Below are 13,661 nucleotides of genomic sequence, written 5' to 3'. Positions count from 1 at the left end.
AAATGTTTGCAGAGATTGTTACACTACTACCAAAGGAAAGCCTGTTTGAATTCCAAGTACAGGAAAAAGCTCTTGAATATTCTGAATGAGTGATAAATAAGGATTTATTTTTTTGCTTGCTTATGTTAAGCTACTACGCAGCAACATTTTAAACCCAAAGAAAACCTAAGTTTTTAAGAGGAGAAATAGAAATGCAAGTCTTAAAAGCATCAAATATGTTATTTGCTGTATAGATAGCAATGATGAATAAGTTTTTAATTAGGATGTTTTTTGTCCTTTACTATGGAACCTGCTCTCAGTTTAGGTTCTTCACTGCACATACATAAAATGCGTAGACCTTGTCCATGAAACATTACCTTTTTAGTTTGGCATATGGATCTAACTTGATTAGTATTTAAGAGCTGCTATAAAACCTGACATTTTTAAAGGAGTGTTGTGTCAGTCTTGGATGTATAGGGCTAATTTCTGGAAGACATTGAAGAAATTTTATCTGTTTGACCTGTGTGTTCTCCCTTTCACTTTTAACAAAGTTTTACTATTTTTCTTTTTGTCCTTGTGTTACCTGTAAGCTGTGCAGTTGTGACCTGCCAGTATCCAGCTATCAACAGCCATTTGTTGCTTCTTACCAGTGTTATTCAGGTTAGCTTGTTTTCCGTGCTGTGGGAAGCAGTTGGTGGCAGCTCTGTTGTTAGCAGACTAGATTAAGAAAGCTGCTTTTATGCCATTAGACCTGGTTTGGTTAAAAGGTGTAGAATTGTTGCTGCTGATTTGTATTTAGACAAGGATAAACTTGACAGGTTTCGTAAGGTTGAAATAGTGAAATGGGAAATTCTGGTAGTTGGTTGGATGTTGAGGAAAGCTACTGGCAGAAGCAAAAATAACATAAGCTTGTGATCATGAGTAAATACAAAGTAAGTGTTGAAAAGAAGACTGAGGTAAGAAATGTGCACTTTTTAGAAAAGGAAGGAACTTGCTGAAAATTAGTCAGATGAGGTCTTTGCATGTGTTTGAGTGATTTGAGTAAAGAATTGAACAGCATATGAAGTATAACAGGTGATGATGGGAGACAAATCAAAGCCCTAGGAAAATAGTCACTTTTTCTTAGTGTATCCTAAGCATAAACCAAAACAGTTATGTATTACCTGGTTCTAGGCAAAACCAGATGCAGAACTGTAGAAAATCTGTGGCATGAAATGTAACAAAAGGCATGAGGATTAAAGCACCATAGGATGTGCCCAAATTGACCTGTACACCACTCACTTTTACAACGTTGAATGTAGAAAAAGTGATTAGAAATTATTCTTTCCTTTACCTTTCATGAAGACCTGAAATGACAGATGCATTTCTTAATGTAGGTTAACATCAAGTCTATGGTAGCATGTGCAATACCTTCATGATGTGCATGTGCTAATGTAAGAGAGACTCATATCAGAAACAGACACAAGTGAAGCTTATTCCATCCCTGATAATTAGGCTGATAAGACAGATTAGAACAGCAGTGCTGATGGACGTGTATGAAAAGAGCAACACACAGCTACTCTAGCTTGATTTCTTGAGTTTTGAAAAGCACTTTGCAATTGCTGTGTATCCATAGAAATACATGTGCATTGACTTCTAAAGCCCAGCTTACACTGAGTTTAGCAGTTTCACTGTTAGCTTAACAAATTATTCTGGATTTACCCCAGCTGGCAACTATGTACCATGCATCTGCTTCTTCCTCCTTTCTCACCCCTCCAGAATGGAGAGAATCAGGAAAAATGTAGAACTTACGGGGTGAAATAAGAACAGTTGAATAATTGAGGTAAATTGAAATACAATGGTAATGCTATTAATTGCAGTAAAAAGAGAAAACCCCCAAAAATGAGGCACAGTACAGTTACTGGCCAGCTGCTGCTGAATGACCAGCCCATCTCTGAGCTGCACCTGACACTATTTGGGATAGTTTCCCCTGGTTTATATCCTGGACATAGCTCTATGCTTGGAATATGCATTTGGCCAGTTTAGGTCAGCTGTCTTGGCCATGTTCCCTCACAGCCTCTTGTGTGCCTGCTCCTGGCAGAACATGGGAAACTGAAGAGACCTTGATTTGGGGTAAGCACTGCTTAGCAACAAAAACATCAGTGTGTTATCAGCATTGTTCTCACATTCATTCCAGAACACAGTACTTCATGGTACTTGCTACTAAAAAGAAAATTAATTCTCTCCTAGCTGAAACTAGGGCACAAGTGTAACATAAAGTCAAGCTGGAGCCTTCTTGGGTACAAAATAGTTGACACAGGGATTTTTTTTTTATCCTTTTGTGAGCTTGCCATCTCTTGCTCACGCTACTATTTGGTTGGGAGACCTTGAGAGGCAGAATTGGTTTTCCAGTTGTTCCATGTTGCCCTTAAATTTAGGTGATTCATTGAGAAGTTGCCACCTGATCTTCCAGGCAAAGTTTACTTCAGTCTAAGAAAACACTACCTTCTTACTATTGCTGCGCAGAAGGAAAAAATCCAAACAATTGTTGGTAAGGTTTGTAATCTTAATAGCTGATGCAAAATGACTGATGCTCCCATCAGATGGTATGATTAGTCATACTCCTTGATTAGTCTACTCCTTGTTTCCTGTACATACTGAAAGTTTTCTAGTGTACTTCATATTTAGCAGTCTTTGCTGTTGACAGGAAGCAGTTCAGAATTTATCCCAGTGATTATGAACTCTGAACCTATTTTTGGATATGTTTGGGTGGACGGTTGCAGACCGAGCTGTGAGCACCCTTGTTAGTAAGGTTGGGGGCCTGCCTTTACTCTGATGCCAGCTAGTTGCCAAAGCCTCCATGCAAAGTCTTTGATGCTGCTGGCATTCAGGTTATAAGGAGATTAATGCCAATGTGAGTGTTTCTGTGGTGAGGTGCTCTTCTTCAGTGTTAGTATAGGTAGGATGATGCAAACTGGGAATGACTTACTTCATCACTCATAGCCTTTGTTTGTTTCAAATCTGCTACTTGTCCAATGAATAAGGTAGTAGAAGGTTTCATCATCATTTCCACCCTCCAAAAAAAAAAAAAAAAAAAATCATTTGGCCATTCTGCATGGTGGTGGCACTGCAGGAATGCTAGATCTGGAGTACCTGTTCAGCTGCAGCTTCTTTCTCTTCGCTGGAATTACTCACTTGCAGTTGTCTATGCAAGCTCTTGCTTTTGAAGGATGTGGGGTGACTAATGTGAATGCTTACCAGTTTAGACTTATGTAAAGGACAAATCAGCCCAGTAGCAGTGATTGGAGAGGAGGGAATGGACCTAATGGAACACTCCATAAAGAGGCTAGAACTGCCAAATTCTTTTGCATTTGCAGAGGCAAGAACAGTGTCCAGTGGGAGAACTGCCATGGAGCACCATATCCACTTCTTCACTGAGACAGTTTTTCTTCTCTTGATCAGGATTAGTTTGTACTTGTTTTAGAGTTTCTTTAAACAACATGAGAAAATGTTGCTGTATAATGATAATTATTTATATTTTTTTCCTTTAATGTGTGTTAGTGATATTGGTGGATGATTCTTGCATAGTTTTAGCTGTCCCAGGAATAAACTGCAAAATTACTGGTAATTTTTGGAGTAGGGAGCTTATACCTAGGCTTAGACTGCTGCAACTGGAGCTTGCTCACACAGTGTGATTATGTAGCAGAAAACATAAAGAAAGACTGTTGACACTTTTTCTCTAGTTTTGCAGAAATCTAGAGAGGGAGAAGCTAAGTGTGAGGAGCTCATGAGACATGTAAATTGGGTTGTGGATATGTTCAGTTTTAAAAGATGAGGGGCTTTTTTGTGAGTAGGCACACGTTTTCTTCATAGCTTTAAAAAGACTGCTGACCTTAACTGCTGGTTAGAAAGGAAAGCCAAACCTAGTCTTTGTGTTAAAGTTACTGTATTTGGATGGCTTTCTTGGTGTTTTGTTTAGCAACTTGGTGCAAAGTCAAACCAGCCATAAAATAACAGCAGCAATGTGAAAATACGCCGCTGTAAAAATAAATGAGCCGCTTGTCTAGCCGGTGAGTCACTTGACGCTCTAATTTGTTAGCCAGAGATAATTAAGGAAATGAGTAATCGACAAAATAAGAGCATGTCATTGGTGATGGGGTAATGGGGGTTGCGGAGGGCAAGGGGCGGCGGCGGCGCTGCTGCAACAAGCCGCTAGATGGCGCCGCCGCCTAGCGCCGCCACCCGGCGAGGGGTGCGGGCGGTGGGAGCTCGGGCGGCCGCGGCTCGGCTGCGGGCCTGCCTCGCAGGCGTGGGGCTGCAAGCGCCCCTGCAGCCGCGGGCCGGCGCTCCTGAGTTCGCTTTGTGTGCAAGGAAATCCCATTGTGTGCTGGTCCCGCGGCAGTAGGTGACTGTGGTTAGTGGAGCAGAGGGTCTGTTTTTAAAAAAGTGTTTGTTTTCACTGTCACTGAAACTCCTTGCTAGTAGGAGTGTGACGTTCATCTTCAGGAGACAGCTGATGCTGCCAGGGACGGCTGGGTAGCTTCCTCTTCAGAAAAGCATCCCCAACCCAAAGCGTCCCTAAGGCAAGCCCTCCTGCGGTACCCTCAGCAGAGATAAGTTCCTGCAGCAAGCATTGCTCACTCCACGAGTCCTGCTTGAGATAAGTGGATGAAGTATTGCGAGGGAGCTGCTAAATTGCTCCCATTGTTGTAGCTTTTTTCTGGCTCGAGGGCTTCATAGTTCAAACATGCCTCCAGACAACTGTGTCTGTAGCTTGCCTGTTCCCGAGCCGCTAGATTCTCCCATTCAGATGCTCGTGGTAATGCTGCTGCTTGGTGAAGCAGCGCTGTAACAAGCTAAGCACCCTGATGTCTTCATCTGGTTGAAAAAACCCAGCCTCCAGATTAGGTGACACAGAATAGGTTCTGGGAAATGTGGAATCATCAGTTTATTGAGTTGTATGCTAGTTTTCTGATGCTGTTGATTTAAAAGAATTTGTTTTTGCCCTGGCCAGATGGATGTAGTGCAATACGTATGGTACAGCATGAATACTGTTAATTATAAAGACTATACATGACTTGGCTTTGATATGACTTAAATTAATTTTCCCACTAGTTAGATGTAATGCAAAGGATATAATGAGTCTTCCTAGCAAATAAGCTATGACGTATGGATCCATTTCCACTTTAGAACAAGTATTTTTTTTTAATTGCTGAAGCAAACGTTTGTCTTAATTCATCTGAATCATTCCCAGGCACTGCTCTGGAGGACAATTGATACGTACTTATTGCTGCTTTGCCAATTGCATTTCTCTAGTGAGGACTGGAGTTACTATGGCCTTGGCCTGAGGGCTTTTGAGGCCCTTTACTAAGTCAGGTGACAGGAGCTGCAGAAATCCAGTACTGTAATACTGGTGACATTACCCAGTCACACTGGGTACTGAAGCACAGCACAGGCAGTGGCAGAAGCTTATAGAAGTAGTCATGCTTAAGGGATTTCAGAGGCTGCATCATTTCTGGTCTCATTCCCAGCACGGCCACATGAGAAGCTCAGCTGGTGCAATGGAAGGGGGCAGCATGATGTGTCATGAGAACGCTATTCAGCAGCAATATCTTAAGGGAATATTGCTGTCAAGGATTCTGTCTCATGGGGCCACGATTATTGTTCCTAAGTCCTGTTCAGGAACTGGGCATGCACATTTTTAACTGGCCTGGACAGCATGTTGGGTTCAAATTTCTAGGGAAATATGTAAGAGTAAAATGTAAGAAGAACCTAAAAACAGTTCTCCCTCTTCTTCATCTGGACATCATATGAAGCCAGTTAATAAGCTGGGTAGATTTGGGCCTGTTTACACTGTACAAAGAACTGACCCCAAAGTTATCTGAGCTACTACAGACATGCATAATTTTACTTGTACATGAAATATATAATATCATATAGCCTTCAGTTTCTCTCTTCCTTGGCTTGTGTGTCTACAGTGGTCCAAATTTCCTTTCATTTTTCTCTCTACTGACTTCACTTCCCTTTTTGTGACTGCACTTTATGGAGCTTCCATGTGTAAAATGTGAGGGATATATTAGTTCGATAACTATACAGTTAAAGTTTGCTTTTCTTGTTTTGGCATTTCTCTATTTCTGAGGGAGTAGTGTAGCATGAAGATGGGCAGTGGAGAAAAACAGATGGTGAAGCTCAGGGAACATGTTGTGAGGAAAAACTGTTGGGAAGGTCTCTTCCTCTTTTCTGTGTTTGTAAACATTCTGAAATGCCTTATGTCTGTTAAAGAAGGAGATAGAATTTTAATATTTGTAGAAGGAAAATAATACCAGATATTTTTGGCAGCTAAGCTAACTTTCATTTCAAGTGGTATATTTTTCCATCACTGAGGATCTGCAGTGTACAAGCAATAGTAAGATCACAAAGACAAGTGAGTTTTCAAATCAGACATTTGAGAGCACAATTAGCATCATTGAAAGAGATATCAGAGGGCCTGGTTGATGCCATGAGATTTTACTTTGTCCTTTAGCTGAGAGAGAGCCTGTTGCCTTGGTATTCCCAATGCAGATGATACCACTTCATATTCTCTACCCCTTGTGATGCCGAAAGATAAAGATTAGGTCAAAGAACAGCAAGGGTGAATTATCCTGATTTTCTAAGTTTTCTATAGAGTTTATTGCACTGCCTTTCTGCCTGTGTAGAATTTTCCATTAAGAGGAAAAATTGGAATTGCATACATGGATAATGATAATCTCAAATATCAATTTGATTTTGATTCTAATAGCTGCACTAATGTTTTTGTGCATTGTAGTTTAATAGGTATAGTGATCTTCCTTGTAGTATAACAGATTGACTCACTCTGTACATTCACATAGAAATGCAAGCACTCACCTTCAGTCACATGTATATCCAAGGAGTTACTGCTCAGTTTAGTACACCCTGTTCACATACACCAGCAGAATCTGCTGCAAGATGGTTTATGTGTAGAAAAGGAATTATCAGCTCCTAGGCCATCAGATTTTCCACCAGGGCATATGCATATGCAGTGTAATGTATAAATATACAAACCTTTCAGTTTTTTTAAAAAGACGACTGTCATGTCAAAGCAAGCAGGTTATTAACACAAATGTGTAATAAACATTGCAATAAACTCACATGAACTGTCTTCCTATGGGTTTTTCCAGTGGTAGGTTTATGTCGTGGTCACATCTGTGACCAGGCTCTGAAGTGAAATTTGGTACTGACATGAAGTTATGAGGCACCAGCAATATTAAGAGGATGGTGATAACAAGAATTACTTTTACAAACTGAAAACATAGCACTTGGAAACAGTAAAGGAAGAGTATGTAGGATATGATGCATGATCAGATGTTTACAGGGAGTCGTAGGTAACCAGGAAAAAAGTATCTACAATCCTGATGTCTTAAGGTACCTCAAATGAGGAATTGGCAGAAGGGTAGGAATTGCTAACTCCACTGTTCAAGGGGTTAATGTACATTGCTGTGTGTAGTTCCACTCTCTCATTTTCACCACAGATAATCTCCACAGTGGAGTGGTGTTGACACTGGATGGTCAGGAGAATTTAAATCATATAAGGTGAAAACTGAGAAATGATGAATATTGCCTGGGAACACATCAAGGAGATAATCTCTCTCAGGAAGAGCAGCTCTTTGACATGAAGGGCAAAACTGGCTTAAAGAGGAATGTTTTCAAGAGTAAATTTGGGCCAGAATATAATTCCTAACCATGGAATTACTTTTCTCAAGAAGAGTGATGGGGGCGAAGACCACAGGTAAGGTGTAAGGTAGTGCTCAAGGAATCCTGTTACTGAGGAGTTCCCTTTTAGTTCTCTGATCCAGCCCCCTGTTAGCAGCATGTTCATTCAGGGTTTGCAATTTGTGAAGAAGCATCCAAAGTAGCAGGACAATAAGGTATTGATGCAACAATGCCATGCAAGACTAGCAGGTCCAGAGATGTGATACTTCCCCTCTACTCTGATCTTGTGAGACCCCCACCCGGAGTACTGACTCCAGCTCTGGGGTCCTCAGCACAGGAATGTCATGGAACTTTTGGAGCAGGTCCAGAGGAGGGCTACAGAGATGATTCGAGGGCTGGAACACCTCTCCTATGATGACAGGCTGAGAGAGCTGTGGTTGTTCAGCCTGGAGAAAACTCTGGGAAGCCTTGAAGCAGCATCCAGTACCTAAAAGGGGCCAAAAATAGTACTGGAGGGGGAGTTTTTACAGGGTTTGCTGGTTGCACATGAAACGGAGGAGGGTGGAGCTGCCTGAGGGAAAGCACCATGCAGCGGAGGAGTGGGAGGGCTGTCCCGTCTCTGAGGGCTTTCCCTGTGGGCTGCTGGGACCAATCAGAGAGCTGGTTTGTGGTGGACAGCTCGGGAAACCAATTAAAAGTAATTTCGCTTTCATAAATCACGTTACTAGGGCTCATTTTTCCTATTTGGCCTTCTGGCCGCCGGGCCGATAGCAGCCCCCAGGGGCCCCGGCTCTGTGCCTTCTGGCCCCTAGCTCCAGGCTCGGTTCGGCTCTCCACGTGGCAGAAGAGGCCTCCAGCTGCCCGTGTGGCTTCTTCATGATCTGGATAAAATTTTAACTTCTTAATGCCTGGATACAATTCTTGATCTCCAGAGCTCCCCTGAAGGAGAAGAAATACAGCATGGAGTCTACAGAAGTCAGCAGAATGAAGATAAAGTTCCTGATGGGAAGAGATTGGAAAAATGCAACTGATAAGCAGCTGAAAACCTTTTTTTGTAGGGCTGTAAGGGGATTGTGACTTCACTAAAATTCCTTTAAACTGTGAAATATGCTCGGGGAGGTTTGGTTGCTTGAAAAGAAGACTTTTTGCCTTGTGGAAATGGAGCTCTCTGTTTTGGGACTGGAATATGAACAGAGACGTTTGATAGAGAAGGAGATGAAGGGACTGTGGGAATGAGAGGAAAATTCATTTTTCTGTAGGTCCGGGTGGATGCAAATTGTGAAGGTGAAGACATCCCCCCCAAGCCTAAACCAGAAAAAGGAACTTTTTTCTTTAAAGTGAACTGAAATGATTATTGAAGTAGATAACTGACTGAAGTGTTCTCTGTATGTGGTTGTTAAGGAATGTGGAATGAAGGAAAGGGGAGGAGGGAACAATCTAGGAATCTAATTCTGAATTCTTTTTTTGTGTTATTAATAATTTTCTGCTTATACCCTTTTAAGTTTCAAGCCTGCCTTGTCTCTACTCCTAAGTCCTATCTTTAAAAGAAATTAAATATGTCAAAACTGGCAAACCCAAGTCACACCGTGACACAGGGACATGCAGCAATGGCACAAGGGGGAATGGCTTTCATCAGATAATAGTTTTGATTCCATATAAGAAAGAAATTCTTTGCTGTGAGGCACTGGAACAGGTTGTCCAGAGAAGTTGTAGATGAATGGATGCCCCATCCCTGACTGTATTCAAGGTCAGGTTGGATGCAGCTTTGACCAACATAGTCTAGTGGAACCCCCCCATGGCAGGGGGTTGGAACTAGATGATTTTTGAGGTCTCTGTTTTATGATTCTAAATCCCACTGAACTCTCAGGGAACATGTAAGAGATGAAGTGTAGTTACCAGATTTGGAATCTGTTCTCAGCACTGAAAGTAATGCTTGCCTCTGTGCAAAATGGAATCAGATTCCTGAAGACTCTTGGTGATCTAGCCATTATTTTTATGCCTCTTAAAAAAAAAAAAAAATATAGTTGCTTTGAAGACTTCAGGGAGCTCTCATTCCTTTTACTACCATCACTTTCAAAAGAAGAAAATTCCACTGGATGAGTCTGGACTCTCAGAGGCTTAAGAAAAAACATGTATTGGATGCCAGCAGTCTGATCATAAGATTTATTCCTTGTGGCGCAGGCTATTGCTAAGGATACTGTGAATTACTCCTATTATACTTTAAAATAGTTTCCTTGGTCTTTGAATAAGTGTAGCTCTCAATGTCTTGGAAGTTTTGCCTACCAAAATGTTTGTAGACAAATCACTTCTTATGTACAGTGCTTATCCTTAATAAGGATAGTGCTCCTTAATAAAGATAGATTAAAAAGGACAGTGCTCTGTCCTTAATTCACCTGTTATCCTTAATAATCTGAATAGAAAGCTGAGTAGAAAGAGAGAGATGCCTGGTTATTAATATCAGAATCTCAATGCTCTTTAACCTCCTGTGTCTTAAACCACTGCGAATACCTTTAACTTATCTTGAACCAAACTACTTAAACTGTTCAAGATTAGTGCTTTTAGCAGAGAAGACTAAACCTTTCAAATAGAGTCCTTGGATTCTGGAAGCAGGAGTGTCCAGTGAACTCCCCACCCCACTGGGCTGCTCAAAAGTTGCAGATAGTGCTCTCAAACTCCTGCCACCATATGCCTGGTTGCATAGGAGCTCTTTGTTGCTTTGGAGGCTACTGAAGTGATGGAGTCCTGTGTCTCAGACACAAATAAGAAAAGACATGGATAAGGAAAGACAAAGAAACATAAGAGACAAGAAGGATGTAAAAATGCCATCATGAACTCATGTGTCTTGAGAAAACCTCTAATCTAATGAGAATGGATTTTGTTTGAGAGATTGTACTGGTACAATTAATTATTCATGGCAGCAACATCATTAGGATTTCATTTTATTTAAAGGCCTTTAAGTGACTTAGAAAATTGGCTTAAGCTGAAGAGGAGCTTGGGGAGAGAGATGGGGATAGTTTTCCTTTTATTGTCTTTGTCTAATATTTTGTACACAGGTATTAGAAGTGCAAACACAAATTACACTCAGTCTCTAACATTCCTGAATTAAATGTGGGCATAAGTTTGAACCACATAAATATATCTGGGCCAAACGGGAACCTAGATACCTTTTTGTGGGACAAGTTAGATACCATTGAAGTGACCTACTGTTACTTGTTGGAGATTTACTCTGTTTCAGCACTATACATTAACACCAGCCTGTGATTGGTGGCTGCAGTCTTGGGTTCCTGTTGGAGAGAGGGTCTATGTGGACTTCTGTTTGTCCTGCAGCAGCTTAAGTGTGGACACAAACAGGTTCATGGGGCCATTGTGCTAAATCTGGAATGGCTTTGGCTGAGGTACATACATATAAAAGACAGAAGTCTTTCCCTTGGGTGCAGCAGAAAGCAGAGGCAGAAGTGGGCCCCAAAAAAAGTAGCAGCCAGAGCTCTCCTTCATCTAGAGTTGCTAAAGCTCTTTATACTTGACCACACCACCAGGTGTATTGCCCCTGCTGATGGACAAAAGCACTTTTCAGGGTCGTTTCTCACCTCTCTGGAGAGGACAACCTTTACACCAGCCCCTACAGACAGCCCTGTTGTATGACTTGAGACCATGTGCCCTGCAAGGCACAGGCCATGGGAGCAAGTCAGGGATTATGCTTCTCCTCTCTCCCTCCCCTCAACCCTGCAAATCCATACCTGATTTCCAGAGAGGTTACACAGGCTTGGAGCTGCTAGAGCTTGTGCACTGTTGAGAAGATTCGGGTTTTTTTCTTTAACACATGGATCCTTAGCCTGGGAACTATGCAGGCATCTGTGTTTAAAAAGTCTGGTTTTCTTTTTCTTTTTATAATGTTTATTTGTTCCTTCCCTTGTAATTTTCCCTGCTAACTCATGGACATCATTCAAAGACAGATTTAAATTGAAGCAGACAGACTCCAGTTCTGCTCTGTCCCTGAAACAGTGGAGATTTGTTTAAAAGAGCTATCAGGAGCACACTTGGTATGACTGGAATGCTCAAGGCTTTATTTTTCATTTCTTGTCACATGCAAAGTAACACAGCTATAGCTTGAGATGTTCACATGGTCCTGGTGGTACCATCTCAGCCTTGGTTGGCTGAGGGTTGTGCAAATTATTTACAGCAGCTTTACTGAGGATGCTCACAAACAATGGAGTGGCCGCTGGGAGGAATGTGAGGGCCATTGGGCAACGGCTGTTAAAGATGAAAATGTCTGCAAGTACTGGTCTGGATCCAGTTTCAGGCCTGTTCTGAAACCCAGAAGCAATCACTCTTGCTTTGATGTCTGGAAGGGTTTGTTTCACAACATTTTTTCCCTCCTGACACTAGGAAGGAAAACTCCTATTGAAATTTTTTAATTAAGAAGGAATTTCAGTAAGAAAATGCCATTTGTTCTACAATCCCTAAGTGTCATCTTACACAAAAATCCACAACAGCTCCAAACTCCTAAGCTGTAATTCACCTGAAACCTAAGCTGAGTCACAGCAAGGTTTTGGCTGGCATGAGTGCTACCACCTGGGTCAGTCTTGAGTCACAAGAAAATGGGGCAGTTGTTGGTGCTTTGCCAAAGCTGTGACTTGCCAGCAGCATCTGCCAGGTGATGATCTTGGAGCTGCAGCAGCCAGGCTGGGAAGTCACAGCCCTGCAGTCCTCCCAGTTCTCTTGTACTTCTCTATTGGTGATCACTGCTCCTCTGAAGCTGGGTGTGCAAACACTTCCAGGAAGGCTTAGAGACTAGTGCTTCTGCATTTTGGAGTGCCTTTAATTGTTGCTGTAATATATAGAGAGGGAGAGTGAGATCTACACCTCGCAGATGGAGTCTTTGCAGAACCCTATGGCTGCCTAAAGCATGTGTAGGCGAACATTTTGTACTGGTGGTTAATTGATTTCCAGTGAGGAGCTTGAGATGCCTCAGCTTTAGGACTTCAGGTGGTGTTCTCTTGGACAATATTATCTTGTGTTCTGTGGTCTATACCACGTAGGAGGTTTCTGCTCCTTTTGTCAGTGTACTACTTGCTTTCCTCTGGCTACATATGGAGAGCATTGAAAATGGCTTCCCACAAGTGTCTCACCCTAATTACTCTGAATGGGTGATTATTTTGGGCTGTGAAGCCTCTCCCTCAATTCCTCAGGACTCTACTCTCACTGCTTACCAAGAGAAAAGTTTTTTTCTCTTTTAACACAGGAGCCTGCAATCTCCCCAGACTTCTAACAGATGAAATATGGCTGCAGCCCAAGTGTTTATTTAGACTTCGGGAAGAAAGAACCACAGAAGGAAAAAAATCTATTCAAATAATAAGACCTTTTCTCCTGATGGCTTTTTGATGACATTATTTTGGTGGCTAGACACTTGATTTTACAGTATATAAATATTAATTTGCCTTCCCATATGAGATGAAAATTCAAGTCAAATAAATTCAAATCAATTTGGTACTCTCATTTCTCTCCTTTTAAAAAGTTCTTTATTATTTTTGCAACTAAGTAATATGTGTTTGACTAACCATTAATTTTTCCCACAAGTAACCTTGGATAAATAAAATAATTTTTAAAACAGAGGTGAAAAGTAACTTCTCAATACACAAAGAATTTCTTCTATCAGTCATTATCTATCATGGCAAATGTAAATTTCATCCTATACATGAAAACTGACTGGTCAATCCTCAACTCATGAAAATAATTTTCCTTTGGTACTGGTTGACACAAACTTGAATTGCTCTCCCTGGGACTTTAGTGGCACTATTCAAACTGTTGAAATGCTGCAATGTTTTTCTAATCATCTATTATTAAATCCCAGTCATCCAGATCCTTGCTAAGCAAAACTTCTTACAATGTCCTTTAACTGTGGCCCAATTTTTATCCAAGCAAATTTCAAATCCCTCTTCAGTTTATTAGGGCACTGAGTTGGGAGCTGCTTAACAGACTTGTGTGGCCAGGCA

This window comes from Erithacus rubecula (assembly GCF_903797595.1).
Source record: "Erithacus rubecula genome assembly, chromosome: 3".
Taxonomy (NCBI): Eukaryota; Metazoa; Chordata; class Aves; order Passeriformes; family Muscicapidae; genus Erithacus; species Erithacus rubecula.
This window is presented reverse-complemented; position numbering follows the sequence as displayed.